The sequence below is a fragment of the Acinonyx jubatus genome, chromosome E2 (genome assembly GCF_027475565.1).
Source record: "Acinonyx jubatus isolate Ajub_Pintada_27869175 chromosome E2, VMU_Ajub_asm_v1.0, whole genome shotgun sequence".
In the NCBI taxonomy this organism is placed as follows: Eukaryota; Metazoa; Chordata; class Mammalia; order Carnivora; family Felidae; genus Acinonyx; species Acinonyx jubatus.
This window is the reverse complement of record NC_069396.1, coordinates 45,265,787-45,287,001: the sequence shown is the minus strand read 5'-3', so window position 1 is coordinate 45,287,001 and position 21,215 is coordinate 45,265,787. Positions and strand designations below refer to the sequence as shown.

General features: G+C 38.6%; 1 protein-coding gene and 1 long non-coding RNA gene across 2 annotated transcripts in view; both read right to left on the bottom strand.

The window, feature by feature from the left end:
• LOC106980266 (zinc finger protein 585A) overlaps nt 1–21,215 on the bottom strand; it is a 404,538-nt gene that overhangs the window by 51,821 nt on the left and 331,502 nt on the right. The window lies entirely within an intron of this gene.
• LOC128313199 (uncharacterized) lies at nt 153–19,552 on the bottom strand. Its single transcript, XR_008293541.1, has 5 exons — nt 19,205–19,552; nt 18,498–18,574; nt 14,597–14,677; nt 7,212–7,277; nt 153–265 (listed from the first exon to the last, which is right to left on the bottom strand). It is a non-coding gene; the product is annotated as an uncharacterized LOC128313199 (long non-coding RNA).

Here is a 21,215-nt window from a genome sequence, read left to right as displayed (position 1 = left end):
AAGTTTCCTCTATACTTCATGTTGAGACCTTTATTTTCTCCCCAGGTCTCAAGCCCATGCTCCACAAGTCTTGGTGCCCTGGAGGGCTTTACAAACAACACAGAGATGTACGCCTCCCCATTACCATGTAGGCTGCTACCAGCCCTGACGGCCTCCTTTTGCCCTCCTTACCTGTGTACTGTCTGTGTTTCTTCCCTCAAAATCATCCAGGGCTCTTTTCCTTGCTCCAATAAGTCAACCACATCTGGCTTAGAAATGGAGTGTCCTGCTTGCAAGGAAAAAAAAAAGCCACATGGTATAGAAATATAAGCAAAACTCACAAAATCTTTAGTTTTCTTTAAATTTGTAATGAAATAGAGGTTAAATGTTACCGATACAGATTTCAGATAATAGAAGGATGAGATGATTTAAGGAACCAGGCAGGTATGATGAAATTTTTTTTAATACAGACTCTTCCTCTTAAGAGAACATTTAACAAAGTGATTGAAAAGTTAACAATGTTTGAGAACATTCTTTAGAGCTGAGGGCCTGAGCCCAAATTCTTTCTCCTTTAATACCTACCAACCTTATGATTTTGAGGAAGTCATTTTAACACACTGTTCCACAATGTTGGCAAGTAAAATGGGTATAATACTATTATCACATGGTTGTTTGATGCTTAAATTTGTATGTATGTATATATATTCCCTGCTCCCCCCTCCCAAGGAAGAGTTTCTGGGACATAATACCAATTATAATTATTTTATTGCCTTAAGAGGAAAATTAGAAGCACCCTGATTCACTTATAAAATATCCATTCAATTATAAATGTCATGTTCTTGAATTGTAACTTTCAACCATAAATCATATAAAATTGGAAATGAAATGTGTACTCTTCAGTTTTAAATGAATATTGTTTATCCAATCCACCACTATATAAGTTATAGAGACTCTTCTCATTGTCACAGCCAATTACAAATCTACATCTAACAATTGCGGTACAGGTGGAAGACACAGCAAATCTATAGCAATATTCAGTGTGAACATAATGGGAAACCAGGCTCTTGGACAATAGCTATAAATGGAATAAATATAAGGAATTTTTGTCCACCCCTTGGACAGTAAGAAAGGGAGGCAATGACAAGAAGGGCCAGAGGGAGATGTGAATATCACCAAAAGAGAAAATGACCATGGTTAATGTCAGAGGCACTGACAAACTGACAGACCTCAAACCTTCCTCTGGGAACAAGAAAAAGGTATTCATTCAGCTTATGTCTTGAAAGGCAGCTTTGAAATTCACTATGTTGAAAGTTAACATACCACAGGGCACATTCTAAATTTCTCGTGACAAATGAACTTACCCAGTGAGACCAAGTTTCTATAGTTCTCCAACATCACATCCCTGTATAAGTCCCTCTGAACAGAGTCCAGGTATTCCCATTCCTGCCAAGAGACGTCTATGGCCACATCCCTGAATGTCACTAATTCCTGAAACTGCAAACCCATGTAGTATGAAAGTGAAAAAACCATTTTCAAGATGTAAAGACAGGAGATTTAGGAATGAATTAGAGAAAGGGAGTGATAAGGTACAAGTGGGCTAGAAAAATCCAAGCAGAGTGTCCACATATTCCTGAAGAACCTTATTGCTACAGATAAGTCTTTGCAGGTTGTGAGCTATCACAATAACTCAGACTTACTGGGGAATGGATGAAATTAAAGTTTTCCTTTTTTTTTTTTTTTTTTTTTAATTTTTTTTTCAACGTTTATTTATTTTTTGGGGACAGAGAGAAACAGAGCATGAACGGGGGAGGGGCAGAGAGAGAGGGAGACACAGAATCGGAAACAGGCTCCAGGCTCTGAACCATCAGCCCAGAGCCCGACGCGGGGCTCGAACTCACGGACCGCGAGATCGTGACCTGGCTGAAGTCGGACGCTTAACCGACTGCGCCACACAGGCACCCCTAAAGTTTTCCTATTTAATAAAGTATAATGCATAATCATGTAGTCAGCTAGTTGCATGATGTAGAAATTCTCAAAAAATGTGAAGTTCTAAATTATTTCCCTATAGAGTTAAAAGAAGATAGGATTTTCCTCCTATATTGAATGTAAGAATTTCTGTGTTAAAAAAAAATGCTTTTCAAAAAAGTTTGACATTTCTACAAGCATTGAGTTCATCTTTTGTCAGAATATATTGTAAGTATTTTTCTTTGTTTTGACAAATAAATTTTGGCTGTGTCACAATCCATTTTATTGTAGATATCTTAGATTTAATCCATCCCTGACATTTATATACTTGGTTGGACAAAATTTCAAAGTTCTTCATCAATTCTAGAAATCAACACGTTTACATTCCTTAGGATAATATTCTCATTCATTGTTATCGTCCATCAGTTACTCAGTATTTTTTCTTGTTCTTAAGCATACCCTGATGAAGGAGGAGCCATAATCAAATAAACGTTATCCAAATTCAACAGATCACATTCTACCACAAAATAGATATATTTGTCTCTCAATAATTTCTCAGAAAGATGCAGAATATAAAAGCTTCCAACCAACTGTACAATTCTCAAGAATATGAGATACCATCACATACTAAGAATGAGACCACCTTCCAATTTCCATCTCATCTGCCTAGAATATTCAGGTCTGTGGAGGATTTGAAAGTCTACCTGTGGTAATTAAATGGGATCAACATCTCTAATTCATCAAACCAGAGACCTATAAAGGAAATTCAATTATGTCCTTCATGGGACTTCTCTCTCCTACTGCTCCATCATAGCCTTTGATTAAAGACTAAGCGCAAGAAGTGGATTGAGTAAATTGGATAATAAATACAAAAACACTGGATAGCAAACATTTATCAGAAGGAAACTGAGCTATTTGCTATCACTCTTTTTGATTTTAGGGCAAACTGTAGAGCAAATAACCGAATGAAGCCCTCTTAAGTAGGAAGCTTTAGGCTAATTAATGAATAAAGCCACATAGACTAACACTGTAATATTGAAAGGAGACAGGAATCATCAACTTACACAGGTCATGGTTTTAGAAATGTAAGACCTCATCAGCGCTCCTCAGTGTTCCTCCATTGGAAAAAAATGCAAACTCCAGAGAATCTAGAGCTGAGAGAAGAAAAAAGGTTTTACTGTTCCCAATATGACTTAATTTAATAAGGGCTTTTTGTTCCTCCATTCTTCTTCCAAAATTAGCCTCCAGTACTAACACAGAATTTAGGGAAAATAGAAGACGGATCTAAGATCTCTCTCAAGTCCCAAACACCAGACTACACAAAAGTAGTTGTAGAATAAGTCACTTCTGGCATTGAAGCCAGATCCAAACACAGGAGCAGGAGATCTGGACAAGGTCCCATGTTGAGAAGGCTGATCTAGGCCTGAGATTGGGCTGCTCAGTCTTTCCATGAGTGGATCTACCTCTTTCACTCCCACCTTCCAAGCTTGAGAAAAGGCTCATCATCCAAATTAGAGGCTCTTTTACGGCCTCAGGGTCAGTTGAAGTTGGTCCACATATGGGCAATGAACACAACATAGAAAGAATTATGTAGGCCTAGGATCTGTGTTTTGAGTCCAGCCAAGCTGACTAGTTAAATACCAAATATACAGGCAACAGACTATAAAGCAACCATTAAATGCTAAATAGGAGGGGTGCCTGAGTGGCTCCGTAGGTTGAGCATCCGACTTCAGCTCAGGTCATGATCTCATGGTTTGTGGGTTCAAATCCCACGTCGGGTGCTGTGCTGACAGCTCAGAGCCTGGAGCCTGCCTTGGATTCTGTGTCTCCCTCTCTCTCTCTGTCCTTCCCCCACTCACTCGCTCTCTCTGTCTTTCTCAAAAATAAATAAACATTAAATGCTAAATAGGAAAACATATTTAAGGGCATTTCCAAATATTATTAATAGAAAAATAAGTTTAAAAAATAGAACAACATGATTAGATCATTTAAAAAGAGACAGACATTGGGAAACAGGCATAGGATATCAACAGATTCAAAGGTTTGGTAATTTTTCCATTTTGTTATGTTATACAATCCTATGTTACCATGACTATTTTTAAACAGATGTAATCTTGGTTTTCTTTTGGTTTTAAATGTACTTCATAAGTGGGGTGCCTGGATGGCTCAGTCAGTTAAACCTGATTACTGATTTAGGCTCAGGTCATGATCTCAGGGTTTGTGAGTTCAAGCCTTGCCTCAGACTCTGCACTGACAATGCAGAGCCTGCTTGGGATTTCTCTCTGCCCCTCCCCCCACCCTCTGACTTTCGCTCTCTCAATACACATTTAAAAAAATAATTAAAAAATAAATATACTTCATAATTATTTTAACAGTGGCCATATGTTAATTTAAAAATGTATACATACACAAATGTATGTGTTAAAAGAAGCTATTCTCCAAAAAGTAGAGACTTCATTTATTTTTAAAACACTCTCTTCTTGAGCTTGGAAAAAAACTCTTGAGTCTTCTTGACCCTAAGGAGGCTTTATTTTGACATTTAGCAACAATGTCTTTCATACAACTGCTGAATTACCGTAGCCTATCACTCTCATTTTGCATCTAAACATCAGTTGAGGAAAAAAAATTAGAAGGCAAAGTTTACAGAATAAATCCCACTTATCTTCAGAGAGATTCCATGGGCTCAGTATAACCTATTCCAACGTTACAGTAATGGCCCAAATCCAACCAATGTCACTTTCCCATGAATTCCCAAGGTATGTCACCTGTCTTTTGTGGTATTTACTGTACACTGATTTACATTTGTTTCTATTCATAGTTTATGTCCCTTGCTGGATTATTGGCATTTAAAAGTAACAGCTAAGTATGTTTAGTCATTTAATCAAGCCAAATGCTAATATTACAGGGTCAGACAATATCGTAGGCCCTTAAAATGTCTGATTTCTTATGTGAAAGTCCAGTATTAATTTATCCTAAGGAAATAAAAATAAAAGTACACAAATTATATGCAGAAGAACGTTTTTCAGAGAAATTTTTTATAACAGAAAACTGAAAACGTGTAACAGTAGGCAACATATTAAAAGAGTTATGTTGTTGGAGCGTCTAGGTGGCTCAGTCGGTTATGTGGCCAACTCGGTTTTGGCTCAGATCAGGATCTCACAGGTTCATGAGATTAAGCCCTGTGTTGGGCTCTGTGCTGACAGTGCGAAGACTACTTGGGATTCCATCTCTCCCTCTCTCTCTGCCCCTTCCCACCCACGCTTTCTCTCTCTCAGAAATAAACATTAAAAAAATTATGTTGTAATACATTCTGGCATACTATGTGGTTATCAATAATTATGAGATTGGTTCACACAAGTGAAGAAAAGACACTTGTGATAAATTACTGAGTGAGGCAGAGAGCTTTTAAAAATAATCAATATTTGGGAGGTAGTCTCTTGCTGTAATAAATATAGACACTGTCAGACTTTTAGGACATGAATTTCAGATTTAAACTCTGATATTTACTAACATGCCAGTCCGTTGAAGTCTCATTGACAAATTGGGAAAAAATATCATACAGCATATAAAATAGTCTGAAGATTAAGTAATCTATATAAAATATGTAATAAAATAATTGCTTAAAGTTAGTTATTACTAATTGAAGTGGAGAAACTTCCAAGTTCCTTAATTTACTGTTTTAAAAAAAACACAATTCTGCTAATTCCATTTTTCCTTACAATGCTAACTAAAAAATGTCAAAGGCTGGCTTTAAGCATGTAATTCTCAATACACAATATAAACAAAAAATATTCTCAAACACGTTAGGAGAAAATATGCCTCTGCCCCAGGCAGTTTCAGAAAAACCATTTCAGTATCCTGAAGGAGTTGAGAGAATCTGATCAGGTGCAAATTAAAAATTTCATGAGTCTAAATACTGTTTTTTGGAACAATGTGGAGATTTATCTGATTATTCATAACTTTACTATCTATCCCATGTTTCTGTTAATATAAATCCATCATTGGAAATACTGTTCATACAACAGATACTTGGAATAATCCAGACATCAGATTTTTTTAAGTTTATTTATTTTGAGTTTATTTTTGTGTATGATGTAAGAAAGTGGTCCAGGTTCATTTTTCCATATGTCGCTGTCCAGTTTTCCCAGCACCACTTGCTAAAGAGACTACCTTTGTTCCATTGGATATTCTTTCCTGCTTTGTCAAAGATTAGCTGTCCATACGTTTGTGGGTCCATTTCTGGGTTCTCTATTCTGTTCCATTGATCTTAGTGTCTATTTTTGTGCCACTATTTATTTATTTTGAGAGACAGAGAGACAGAAAACGGAGAGAGAATCCAAAGCAGGCTCCACACTATCAGCATGGAGCCCGATGCAGGGCTTGAACCCGTGAACTGTGAGATTATGACCTGAGCCTAAGTCAAGAGTTGGTTGCTTAACCGACTGAGCCACCCAGGTGCCCCCTAGATCTTTTCTATGCTCTGTGAAATGATATTTAATCTTATTTTAAAAAATTGATTTTAAAATGCTGTTAGCTAATAACCCCATATTCTGGTAATTGATTTAAACTGACAAATCTATACTCCTAGGAGATGAAAAAAATCAGAAAGGTTTTTCAAGTAAGAAGGGAACCAAGGGCCTTCTCTTTACATGCACAGAGGCATAATGAAATCTATGGATTCCTTTTATAAATTGAGAGTTGGAAATTCTTTGTCACCTTACATGATCAAATCAAGATAAAAACTGGAAAAAAAATATATAATATAATTGGTGACTAATGGTGGGGGGGCAGGGAGGGAGAAGGACATGATGACAACACACCATGGGTAATTTTATTTTTCTTGTTCATTAATTTAAAAATTTTTTTAACGTTTATTCATTTTTGAGAGACAGAGAGAGACAGTGTAAGCAGGGGAGAGGCAGAGAGAAAGGGAGACACAGAATACAAAGCAGGCTGCAGGCTCCGAGCTGTCAGCACAGAACCCGATGCGGGGCTTGAACCCACGAATTGTGAGATCATGACCTCAACCGAAACCGGACGCTTAACCGACTGAGCCATTCAGGCACCTGGCTTGTTCATTAATTCTTTAGGTTACTGGATTCTCCTGCAACAGTCAGATATAATTCCTACCTGTAAATACAGCATCAATATTATCCAACATATCTCTTAAAGTAAAATTATAGGGAGACTCTTTCCACTTATAAAGTAAACTATGAACTCTAACTCTGAATTGGAAAAACAATGTTATTGAAATAAATTTCACCTACCATTTCTGGGACAATCCTTGAGTAATATCATCAGTATAATTCAAAAGTTTCACTATCAAGATTTTTCTGTGAATGAATATAATTCAGGTAAGTGGAATTAGCAGAGTGAATGAATGTGTAAAAAGCAGATAGAAACTTTTATACACAGTAGATTCGCAATAAATGTAGATACAGATGTCTCCTTCACACATATATAATTAAAATGCCATTTTGGATACAAACCTTGCAAAATGTCTTATATAACTCTCTAGTGTTAAATGAGATTCATACATAATTTAAAAATGCTTTTGAGTAATACTTTTCATAGCTGTGAATATTGCTTCATATTACCTTATATATTTTTCCTTCTTATGAAGAATCTTTATAAGTATAATTTCATTAGCTGTACGTTATTTTATCTCATGTATGTATATAGTATGTAGTGGGATTTACTCAACCATTTCTGTAATCTTGAACATTTTATACAAGATTGTACCCATTATTACCATTTTGTTTCCAAACCAATATTTCTGAATTATTTTGGTTATATTTACCTTTGGTAATCAGTAAATACACATTTCTGAATACCATTTCAAGTGATCTGTGGGCCCCTGGAAAGCTCATAAGAGCAATCAAAGAATTGAAGATCAAGAACCTCTGTTTTTAACCAGTTGAGCCTCTGGATAATTTTCTTACCTTGCAAATAACCATCAATTACCTTCATATTGTCGTTACTATTGGACCCTGAAGGGGAATCACCCAGAATCACAACAGTTAATATGTATTGAACACTCCTATGTTCCAAGCTCTGTTGCCGTGAGCTTTACATTTTTATCTTTGTTATATCCCTATGATATATGTACTGTTATAACGTACATCTGAGCACTGTGGAACACAGAGGCTGTGTGGACACACCAAGCTCATACAGCTAGGAAGTGGCAGGGCCAGGATTCAAACCAAATATTGGATATTCAGGGCCCATCCTCCTCAATATCACTCCACGTTGCCCCTCACAATCCACACAATGGTATACCTGAAAACACTCAGGCTGCCAGACCACAAGCTAACACCTGACTAGTATTACTAATTATAACTTAGAGATCACCTGAACACATTCCTTCCACTGTTGGCACAGATCTCTATCCTCAAATCCCCAATTATAATCCCCCTTCCAAAAGCTTCACAAAGCCGATGCCTTTGCCATTTGCTGATTAGTAGGCCTCCGCAGAAAATCAAAGATATCTGGTGTGTGATTCCCCATAAACCCTGCTGCCTTGCTCAATCACCAACTAAAATAAAGACCAACTGTATAATTCAAATGACATTCAAATAATATGTGATTATTACCTGGAGAAGACAGAGAAAATAAGAGCCACTGTTGAGGGAGGATTTACCTCGATGACTTCCATTATGGACTGGGGATGGGAGGCGTAAGGTTGTCTCTACCTAGCCCACTTCAGACAAAGAAAATCAAATGTTCCACACCCAAATAAAAATTTTGTGGGGTGCCTGGGTGGCTCAGTCGGGTAAGCATCCAACTTTGGCTCAGGTCATGATCTCATGGTTTGTGAGTTCGAGCCCCCACATTGGGCTCTGTGCTGACAGTGCAGAGCCTGCTTGGGGTTCTCTAATTCCCTTTCTCTCTCTCTGTTCCTCCCCCAAACCAGTCAAAAATAAATAAATATTAAAAAAAAATTTTTGTGTGAACAAGGAAACTCACCTGAAGTTTGATTTTTTTTTTTTTTTGGCATCAACAATATTTAACGTGCATTACAATGCAACATCTCTTTCCTACTCCTTGTGTTGCTTCTTTTGGAGAATGGCAAGAATAGAGAAATGAATCATAACCTCACATACAAACCCGGAAACAGAAGGGGTGCTGAAACCTGTATTTGATTTCACCGTGGGTGCCTGGGGTCAGACCTGTGGCAATGCTGCCGTCATGGACTTGTAGCTGTTCCCACAGGCACCAAGGGCAGGGCTTCCACCAGAGTGTGTGACTCTGATGGCCCCATAATGTCTTTACAAGAGTCTGGTCTAAGGGGCACCTTGAGGCTCTAAAACTTACTACCCCAAGTTGAGGTGTGTGCTTTCTTGCTGGAAACCTTCATTTTATGCTAGTGCAAAATGTGACCTCTCTTAGGGTCATTTCTTTGTTGCAGCTGCACAGTGGCTGTGCAATGAGAGGGTAGAGGAGCCAGTACATAACCACTGGGCACAGAGACACGCATAGAGGCCACAACGCATGCTCACATAAAGGCCATTCTTCCTAGTCAAAGGCACACAATCACACACTCCTTCGGGGGTCACAATGGCATAGACCGTCACCGGAGTCCCACCCGGGCCTGTTACACACAGACACGCACACCGCATGCTCGCTCCCACCCTCGGTGACCCTGTCTCACAATCCCCTCTTTTGCTTCTCAGGCACATGCAAATGTGACACATTGTGTCTACCCACTAGGCCCTCTGACCTAGCGCAGCTCTAAACTTTCAACCTCTAATCTCACTGCAGGTTTAGGTCTGGCATCGACTATGGGTACAGGACATCCCGCGGTGGTTTCTTCCTTTGACACCACCATCGCACCTTGTGGCCCCATAATCCCCAGGGCACCACCCATTCCCCGCCCCCCCCCCCCCCCCCCCGTTAATTCGGCCTCAGTGACCTCTGGGAAATGTGGCCTTCAAGAGAATTCTTGGCTGTGGGCGCCTCATGTTCAAAGGACTTTACTGCATTTTGGACCCGCCCCTAAACAAGCCAAGCCGCGTCTGCAAAGAGCTGCTGGCGCTTCCTGCTGAGGCTGCAACAGTAAATCGGCTGGTCTTTCCAGAAAGCCAAAGGGGACTGTGGAGTCTGAAGCCGTGTAGGCATGTCTGGGGCCTCGGGCAGCTGTCCAGTGCTATCCTAATGACCAGGGGTGTGTGGGAGGAACCCGGAGTGTGGCGGCCATCCTCCAGGTGAGAGCCTTGCCACCTCAAGGTACTCACTGTATTTCAGTCTCTGGTGCTGCCCCTATTCCTGGACTAGGTGCCCTACAGATAAGGATTTTTCTCAGATAGCCTTGGATGGATTTATTGACTAGGAAAGCTCATTATGTAATGTGCCAGAAATTGGGGTTTCCCTATGCCTCTTGGGTACAGGTTTTTGACAGATTTCAAACCTCAAATCCAAGCCATTCCTTTATGTGCCAAGGAGTGTGACTGTGCAATATAAAAACATACTTTTCAAAAACATTGTCAGGGTTTAACTGTCAGGGTTTAAAGCGTGAAGGGCAGTGATCTTAAACTTTACTTTCCTCAACACAAGGAACTGAATTCTATTATTATTCCTATTTTGTAGAAGTTGGTTAAATAACCTGCCCTATATCATACATTTCTAGTATGCTATGGAATCCATATTTGAAACCATGGCTGAAAGACCACAGCCTGACTCTTGATTCTTACTATGCATATAGAGCTTCTCAAATGTCCGTTGACAAACAGCAATAGCACTACAAGTTAGGTGCTGTTTTTACCTCATTTCAGTGACAAGAAAACCAAGGCTCACTAAGGTTCAGTTAAATATCTGGAATCTTCCAAATACTAAGTGAGCACAGCTGGGAACAAAATAGTATCTTCCTAATTTCAGATACAATGTTGAGGGCAGTCAATGCAAAACAATGACCCAACAACAAATACATGTTAGGCAGTTTATAGGGCCTCTTTTTTTTTTAAGATTTCAATAAGGCTTGGGCTCCCAGGTGGTGCAATCAGTTAAGCTTCCGACATTGGCTCAGGTCATGATCTCATGGTTTGTGTGTTGGGATCCCTGCATCCGGCCCTGAGATGATAGCTCTGAGCCTGTAGCCTGCTTCAGATTCTGTGCCCTCTCTCTCTGCCCCTCCCCACTTGTACTCTGTCTCTATCTCTCAAAAATAAATAAACGTTTAAAAATTTTTTTCAAAAGGCTCTTGGAGTGTGGGTATCTGTATCTCAAATTTGAAGATGAGAAAATTGATAGATAACTATCAAGATCAAATCAGTGTTTAAGGATAGATACAGATTGGAACCCAGGTGTTTCTAAATTCAATGCACAGGTCACAGTCAGGTCTCATCCTTTCTCCTCATTCAGGAAAACTCAAATCTCCGCCATTATCAAGGCAAACTTTTAATTCACCCTTTTGTTTATATAAATGCCTAAGAATAAGGCTTCCCACCCCCAGCTCCAACCTTAAACACTATCTCCACACATCTTCTTTCACTGGAACAGAGCCCCCATGAAGGCAGAGACTTTGTCTATTCCACCATTATGTTCTCATCAACTAGAATAGAGCCTTCTGTGTATTGGGTGTTCATTAATTAGATTCAAAGGAATTAACATTCCTGTGATTTCCCCTTCACCTCTTAACTATCCTTTCTTGCCCCCTGGCCTTCCAAGTCTCTGTATCTGGAATCCGCTCTGAGTGATCTCTCTCCATTTACCCACAGCTTGAGAAGTTCACCTGGATAATAATGAACAGATAACACATCAAAATTTGTGACGTTCAGCTAAAAAAAAGGGGGGGGGGCTTAAAGGGAGTGGCTAAAATTCAGAATACTGAAAATAAGTGACAAAGATGTGGAGTCACTGGAACTGTTACACATTAATAGGAGACTACGAAATAGGTTTAAAAATTAGAAAACAGCTTGGCAATTCATTCTAAAGTCAAGTACATGGGGCGCCTGGGTGGCTTAGTTGGTTAAGCTTCCGACTCGGCCCAGGTCATGATCTCATGTTCCATGAGTTTGATTCCTGCATCAGGCTCTGTACTGCAGGTGCAGAGCTTGCTTAGGATCCTCTCTCTCCCTCTCTCTCTGCCCCTGCCTGGTTCGTGCATACACATGCACTCTCTCCCTCCAAAACAAAATAAACTTAAAAAAATAAAATAAAGTCAAACACATAACTATCATACTACCTAGCAACTTCATATCTAAGAGTTTACCTAAGAGGAATAAAAACTTGGACCCACCCAAAAACTTTCACAGCAATGGTCTTAACAGCTTTCATTATAATAACACAAAACTGAAACAACCAAAATGTCAACAGGAGAAAGGATGAATACATTATGATATATCCATATAATGGAATACTATTCAACCATATTTTGGATTGAACTGATACATGCAACAACATGGATGAATCTTAAAATAATTATGCTGAATGGAAGAAATAAGACAAAGTACATATTGTTCAATTCTATTTACATACAAATCTAGAAAGTGCAACCTAATTTATTACCAGACACTAGATCAGTAATTGCCTGGAAGCAGAGTGGGAGGGGCCAGGGAGGGCTGGGAGGGAAGCATTGCAAAGACTTTTGGGGACAGTGAATTTGTTCATTTTTCTGATTATATTCATTATCTATATATGAATATATACACATTTCAAAATTAATCCATTTGTACCTCTGTGTGGTGATGGATGTTAACCAGACTCATTGTAGTAATCATTTCACAATGTAAACAAATATCAAATCATTATACTGTATACCTGAAACTAATACACAGATGCTCCTTGACTTATGATGGGGTTACATCCTGATAAGCCCACTGTAAGCTGAAAATCTCATAAATCAAAAATGCATTTAATACACCTAACCTACTGAACATCACAGTTAGCCTACTAACTCAGAATACTTACATTAGCCTACAGTTGGGCAAAATCATCCAACACAAAGCCTACATTATAATAAAGTGTTGAATATCTCATGTAATTTACTTAATACTATATTGAAAGTGAAAAACAAAATGGTTGTGTGGGTATTGCTTTCACACAATCATAAAGTTGAAAAATTCAGTTGGGAACCATGTATAATGTTATATGTCAATTATATCTCAATTAAAAAAATTGAATCCAACTGTATGCTTTAAATATGTGCCATGTACTACATGTCAATAGAGATGTTGTTAAAGACATGGTATTATAGTCTTAAATGAACATAGATACAATACATATCTATGTACATACATATCTATGTACAATACATATATGACAACTATAATATAGAAGATAGGGGCTATAAATGGACCTACGCATTGCAAGGTTCTTACACTTTATGTGAAGTGGTTCAATATTAACTCTAAGTAGACTGTGAATAGTTTAGAATATATATTTTAATACAGACAGTGACCACTAAAAATATGCACAAAGCATAGTGAAAAACAAGTTAAAATGGAATTTTAAATAAGTATTTAATGCAAGAGAAGACAAAGTTGAGACACAAGGGAACAAAAGTCAGATGGAAACAAACAAAATAAAATGGATTACTGTGTCAGTAATTACATTAAATGTAAATGGACTAAACACTACATTTGGAGAAAAAAAAAGACATTGTCACAAGGGATAGAAAAACAATACTTTGAGAAAACTAAGGGATGTCTTCAGTCCTCAAGTTCTTTATGTTAAATCCTATCACACAGTTTTCTTGTTTTGACAAATATTTTGAATGACTGCATAGCATTCTAACTTAAGAATTATAATTAATCATCTTGAGATGATTAGGTGTATGCATTAGGTTGGACAACATTTCTAGGGTCTTTACACAGTTCTTGATCTCTGTTAACTTACTAATTATGATTTTATTCTCTTTTATGGCCATCAACAATCCCTCACTTAACACTCTTCTGGTTTCTGAGTTAGAGGATACTAAGATTGATCCAGAAGTATATCAGTCAGTTAGTTTCAGCCTATCTAGTCAGCAGTAGTCATGATATTTATCATTTAGAAATTCCTTACTAAAACCCATGATCTACAGGTGCCTGGGTGGCTCAGTCAGTTGAGTATCAGGCTTATCATCCACTGACAGCGTGGAACCTATTGGGATTCTCTTTCCTTCTCTCTCTGCCCCTTCCCTCCTCATTCTCTCTCACAAAATAAAATAAAAACTAATAGTAAAACCCATGATCCATATATTTGCAAGTTCTAAATCACATGTCTATTCAATTTTAAAAGCCTCACAAAGTATTAATCTCAATCTACACTAAGACAGATACCATTTATTACCAGGCTTTGTCACATGTACCTAGAAAACTCATGTCTGTGAGAATGTCAGAATCTTCAGAAGTTTGGCCATATGGGATCCTCATCTCTAATTCATCAACTACAATCCTGACTTGCAAAGCTCAAATCATTTCTTTACAGGACTTTACTTTTTCATTCTCCCTTCACTGCTCTTAAAATAAGTTAGGCACAGAGGAGATAATGAATACTCTGGTCAGTATATACATAAACACTGGTTGGAGGAGACTGGGTCACATACGGAGAACATGAGGTTATCTGGAACCATTGTTCATAATTGACTGGGGTTCTTTTAGGTAGGAAGCTTCTAGGACAACTAATGAAAACATTTATATCACATTATTTCAACAAGAAGGAAACACCAACTTACATATGTCATAGCTTGATGTCTGCAAAAACTGATCCGTTCTCCTACGGGTTTCCCTACTGGAGAAAAACAGAGAATCCAGACCTGGGAAAGGAAAAAGAGATTGTGAGAGCAAGCATGCTTTAGTGTTACTATGTAACAACTTAAATGTTTTGCTTCTCCATTCCATTTTATTTAATATCTCCCTCAGCACAAACACACACAACTGCAAAAGATTAGAAGGATTTTAGATAAATTGAAACTCTTCCCCTAATCCCCAGGAAATCCAGATATTTCAGCAGATAGCTTTCTGGTCAGTGCTCCATTTTGGGAAAGCTGTTCTGCACCTGAGACTGTGCTGCTCATTCCTGCCCTGAACACATGCTTCCCCCTTCATTCACGGCTTTCAGGACTGAAAAGGACCTACATCATCCAAACCACACCTTACTTCCTGGCTTTGGGATCAGGTGAGGGTGAACAGGTTGAAAAAGTATACAGGTTAGAAAAGACATTAAATTGGGTCAGGCAGGGTACAACAATCCAGAAAAACTGCTGAAATATATCACATACCAAATGTGAAGTAAGGGAAAAATAATGAAGATATGGAAAATATTCCAGAAATACTGTCAGTAGAAAAATCACATTATGAAACCATATTTACACTACATTATTTGTAAGATACATGCATACTTCAATATTGAAAGACTGACAGATCATCAGATTTCAGTAGACAGAGAAAGTCCAGAAAGCAAAACACCCATACATTAACAGTGCTTGTCTTTTTCTCTTGATCTTTTTTTTCTTGAAAAGTAATAATTGCCTACACACAAGAGACAGGTTTCTTTGCTGTTTCAATGACATATATGTTTGAAGATTTCTTTTGATGTACACATTTCATAGTACTGATGAATAGAAGAAAGGTGAAGCTCACATGGTTAATCTTAGCCAAAGTGTATGTGTGTGTATACATATGTGTGTATACGTGTGTATGTGTCTGTGTTCCAAAATACTATTATGTTATCTGAATCATAAAATCTCAAAATTTCACCAGGGATCAAATAACTAGATACTTAGAAAACAAAGCTGACAGAAAATACCTAAGGTAACCTCAAGAAGGTCGTGCCTCAGTAACCACTTTTTTGAGATATTATACTGTTGCTTTAGACTTTAACCTAAAACTTAGATATTTTTTGACAGATAACTGACATATGACATTATATTAGTTTCAGGCATATAGCAGGATTCAAAATTTGTTTATATATTACAAAATGATCACCTCAGTTAAGTCTAGTTAATATCCATCACCATACAGTTATTTTTTTTCTTGTGATGAGAACTTTGAAGATCTGCTTTCTTGGCAATTTTCAAATATACAATATAGTATGATTATTATAATACAGTATTAACTATAGTCACCACACTGTACATTACATCCCCATGATTCATTTATAACTGGAAGTGTGTACCTTTTTCCCACCTTCACATATTTTACCCACCCTCCAACCCCCACCTCTGGCAACTACAATCTTTTCTCTGTATCGGAGTTCAGGTTTTGTTGAGGGGTGGGGGATTAGATTCCTCATATAAAAGAGATCATATAGTATTGCTACTTGTCTTTCTCTGACTTATTTCATTTAGGGTAACATCCACCCATACTGTTGCAAATGGTAAGCTTTTCTTTTTAATGTCTGAATAATATTCCCCTGTGTATATATACAATATATTTTGATTTTGATGAGAATTTAAGTATATGAAGTTATCAGTTCAATGGCCATGTCTTAAAATATATATGCATTATGAACATTTGTTATAAGTGGAAGCTGTTTTCCAAAATGTGCAAAGTTCATTCTTTTAAACAGTGTTTACTTGGTCTTGGAGTACAGTAAGTTTGAATTATTTTGCTAAATGGTTCTTGTTTTCTTCAGTTACCAGTAATATGATGTTCTATAAGATTTTTATGTATGCTTATTGTTGGATTACTGCCTAAAAATATGGATAGTCTCTGAGAACAGTCTTGTATTGATGCTGGTCTCACTGCTATATCCTTAGGGAAGTTTACTTCACAGAACTATTTCCCACTCCATTAGTCACATGCTCCAAAAAGCTGCCGAATGTAACATCATAAAAATAAAACATGTAATGAAGGAGATACCATGTGATCCAGCAATTCCACCCTTAGGTGTATACCCAAGAATAAAAAATACATTCACACACACACACACACACACACACACACACACACACAAAACCTTTTACACAAATGTTTGCATTTATAACAGCCCAAAAGTGGAAGAAACCCAAATGTTCATAAACTGATAAAGAAAATGTGGTATATACATGCAAGGGAATATTATGCAGCCATAAAAATGAAGGTTATTTTGATACCAGTTACAACGTGGATGAGTCTTGAAGACATTATGTGAAGTGAAATAAGCTAGTCACAAAAGGACACATATTGGGGTGCCTGGGTGGCTCAGTCAGTTAAGTGGCCGACTTCAGCTCAGGTCATGATCTCACGGTTTGTGAGTTTGAGCCCTGCATTGGGTTCTGTGCTGACAGCTCGGAGCCTGGAGCCTGCTTTGGATTCTGTGTCTCCCTCTCTCTCCTCCTCCCCCATTCGCGTTCTGTCTCTCTCTCAAAAATAAATATTTAAAAGAAAAGGACACATATTGTATGATTCCTCTTATATGAGATTCTTAGAATTGTCAAATTCATAGAAACAGAAAGTGGATGCCAGGGACTAGGGGGCGATGGGGGATGGGAAGTGTTTAATGGGTAGAGTTTCAGTTGGGGAAGATGAAAAAGTTCTGAAGATGAATGGTGGTGATGGCTGCAAGAACAATACAAATGTACTTAATGCGACAGAACTGTGCATTAAAAATGGTTAAAATGTCAAATTTTGTTAGGTATACTTTTTTTAAGTTTATTTATTTATTTTGAGGGAGAGAGAGAACACAAATGGGGAAGGGACAGAGAGAGAGGGAAAGAGAGAATCCCAAGCAGGCTCCGCACAACCAGTGCAGAGCCAGATGCGGGGCTCAAACCTGCAAACTGCAAGACCACCACCTGAGCCGAAGTCAGATGCTTAACCGACTGAGCCACCCAGGTACCCCAAACTTTGTTATGTACACTTTACTACATAAAAAAACAAATGAAGTACTTATACATAATTAATAGTGGCACATTAACAGTGGTACTGGTTATACAACCCTGTGACTACATTAAAGACTACTGAATACACTTGATCTCCACTCAGGTCTTGCTCTCAGGGTTGTGAGTCCAAGCCCTGTGTTGGGCTCCATGCTGAGTGGGTGGATGGGTAAACAAATAAATGAAAATAAGGTGTATCTTAAAGAATTATATCTATTTAAAAAGATAAAAATTTATAACAGAAATTCCTTACCATCACAGTGCTTTTTTTTAGGTCAGCATAATTTGATAGTAAGCGGATGGTGGTGGCTACTCTGAGTAACATCACAGCCTTATGAATTCCCAAGGCACAGTATCCGAACCTCCCTAGTGGACTTAGATGCATTTATTTCCATTCAGTGTTCACCTTACTTACTAAAAGGAACATAAAAATATCAACCATGTCATTCGAGTCTTTTTATCAACCCAAATACTAAGATGGTATGGTTAGGCATATCTTAAAAGCATTTAGTAAGAATCTGATTTTTTTTTTTTAAGCACACTTCAAGCCCAGCATGGAGCCCAGTGTGAGACCAGTACTTACCACACTGAGATCAAGACCTGAGCTGAGATCAAGAGTCAGAGGCTTAACCGACTGAGCCACCCAGGCACTTCAAGAGTCTGATTTTTTTGTCCCAAATTCTATTCCTAGGAATTTATATTAATTAAATATCTACACAAAAACCTAACAGCAGGTAACAGGTTAATTTGGTTCTTTATATGATGGTATACATACCATTATTCATCATGATATCAGTCCAGGCTTAAAAGAAGTATACATAATGTAGGAATTATGTATCCAAGGTAGGTATCCTGTTGAATTTAAGACAGAATCTATTCAGATTTTCTAAATGTGAAAACGTTCTTAGAGTCTATGAGATTTGATTGCCTTGGTTTCTCATTGTAAAATCCAGAGTATGAAAATCACCTACTAAATATGAATATCTTGGAGAAAGATAATCTCTATAAAAACTTAATAATATGCTGTAATACTATATTAATATGTTAGCTATTTGTTAGCTTACTGTTAGCTAATATGTTAGCTTACTGAAGAACATTTCATGTTCTCTAATTCATTATTACAAAAGAAACAATTCTATCTCTTTTTTAAAGTTGTGCTTCTCATCTCTGCTCTTCTAACACACACACACACACACACACACGCCCCCCATGCCCACAAACACACACACACACACACACACACACACACACACACACACACACACACGCCCCCCATGCCCCCAATCTGGCCCCACCGGTACACACCACCTTCCCCTGTGGTGCTTGAACCTCAGGCCTGAGATCAAGGTAACAACTAGTCGCCCCTACTACTGGCTTCCATACTTCAAAGACTTCCTCCCACATCCCTCATGAACTTGGTTGTCCAGAGCCCAGCCTCTCGGCACTCCGTGCCTCTTACATCCCGAGGGGAGTTCAACTCACCTTGCACAGCTCCAGAATGGCGCGAAAATGGAAGAGAAGCCGAAGATCCGCTTGACCGCTGCCCTCTGGGAAATGTAGTTCGGGCCTGCTTGTCCGTGGCCGTGATGGCTCATGGGAGAAGTAGCCCAAATCCCAGCAGCCTTGCTAGAACTTTAGCCGGCCTAGGGAACCTCCCAGGCCGGGCGACGCGTCGCGCGAGGGCGGGTAGGGCTCGCCTGGAAACAGACGAGGGCGCAGTGTGCGAGTCTTGGTGGTCCAGATTAGGCTAGAAGGCAGAGAAGGGCGATCCGGAACTGGCGGCTGTCCGAAGCCTCAGGCCTGTGGGTGCAGAGCCTCAAGGTTGGGTCATTGGTTGCGGCCCCCAGGGCCAAGGCGGGGGACTCTAGGGTAGTGTTCCCTAAGGTAGCTGCAACCTGGTGATAACATACAGGAAAGTAACTTTTGATATTGCCAGAAATGGGCTGGCTTTCTCACTACATCGTGTTAGCTACATTTAATAATAGTGAGTAGGAGTGAAGTAGTATTAATACTTTTATATTCAATGTGGACTTAATTAAATGTAAAAGTGATCTGGTGAAAATTTTGTATGTTTGTAATATCGGTGTAGGAATAGTTTTTCTAAGCATAACCAAAGAGAAATGTAATATATATATATATATTAAGATTTGACTGGACGGTTCTTTGTCAGACCTTCCACTTAGTTCTCATTCCGTTTTGTATTGGGTATTCTCCGTCTTTTGCCTCTCCATATAAACCTTAATATTAGTTTGTCGATATCCACAAAGTAATTAGGAAGGGTTTTGTTTGAATGTTTTTATGATGAAAGGGCGTTGAATTTTGTTAATAATTTTCTGATCAATTGAGATAATCATCGGGTTTTCTTTGTTCAGCTTTAATCCTGTTTTTGCACATGAGTCGTGTCGATGTAGGGGTTGGGGAAGCATTTTAGACTAGTATGGTTGGGTCTTCCTCTCTCAATTTGCCTGCGACCCTGAGCTGCGACCTGCACAAGTTCTTCTCAGGACCACTCCTCCCCCAACCAGTTAGGTGACACATGGTGGCTAGAGGGGGCTGGGTATTTCCCTTCTTTTACATTGGTTAGTCTCTGGTAGTTTCCCTTTGATGGGGTTCTTGAGCAAAGGGCTAAGAAAGCATCCTTAAGATGTCTTTGGTTCAAAAGGTGATTTTATTAAAGCACGGGGACAGGACGGGTGCGGGACAGAAAGAGCTGCCCTGGGGTTGTGAGGAGTGACTGATTATATATCTTTAGGTTTGTGGGAGGTGTTGGGGGGAATGAGATAAAGTAAGGTTCTAAGGCATTTGGAAGCAAGGCTTTCAGGACCTTGAGGGACTAGCTGCTGCTAAGATAAGGTTTCTTTTAGTCTTTAATGAAACAAAAACATGAAGGAAATAAGGCATCCATGAGGTGCTTGAGGAAGGTCACTCTCGGCTCTGCATGTTTCAGGTGTCTCTCAGTGGGTAAGCTGTAAGGAGGTTAATTCATGCTACTTTTCTCTTGTCTTTGTTTCTCTCATCACCTGCGGGCAGGTGGACAACAGAATATCTAGAAATATTTCAAAATGGTTACTTTCCCCTCTGCTAGAAGCATGTGGGGAATTTCCTCCGATTTTCTCTCTGACAAAGTGGTGGTGTTCTCAGAGGTCAAACTCAAGACAGTGGGGGCCTGTAGAAGTTTTTAACTCTCAAGCTGGTCCACACTCAGTTGGTGTTCAGTTTGCTTAACTTTTTGTTGCTGTGAGGGTAGTAGTGATCATTTATAAGCTCTTTACATTTTGGAGCAAAACAGCAGAAGCCCTCCTGATTTGGTAATAGTAATTTCTTTGATGTGTAATATACATACCTAAAAGCACATACAGCCTAAGTACTGCCGGATGGATTTTTTGAAACTGAACACATCCATTTATTTCACTATCCAGATCAAGACACAGGACATTTTCGGCATCATAAAGTATCCAAATTTCTAACAGCAAAAATTGGCTTGGCAATCTTT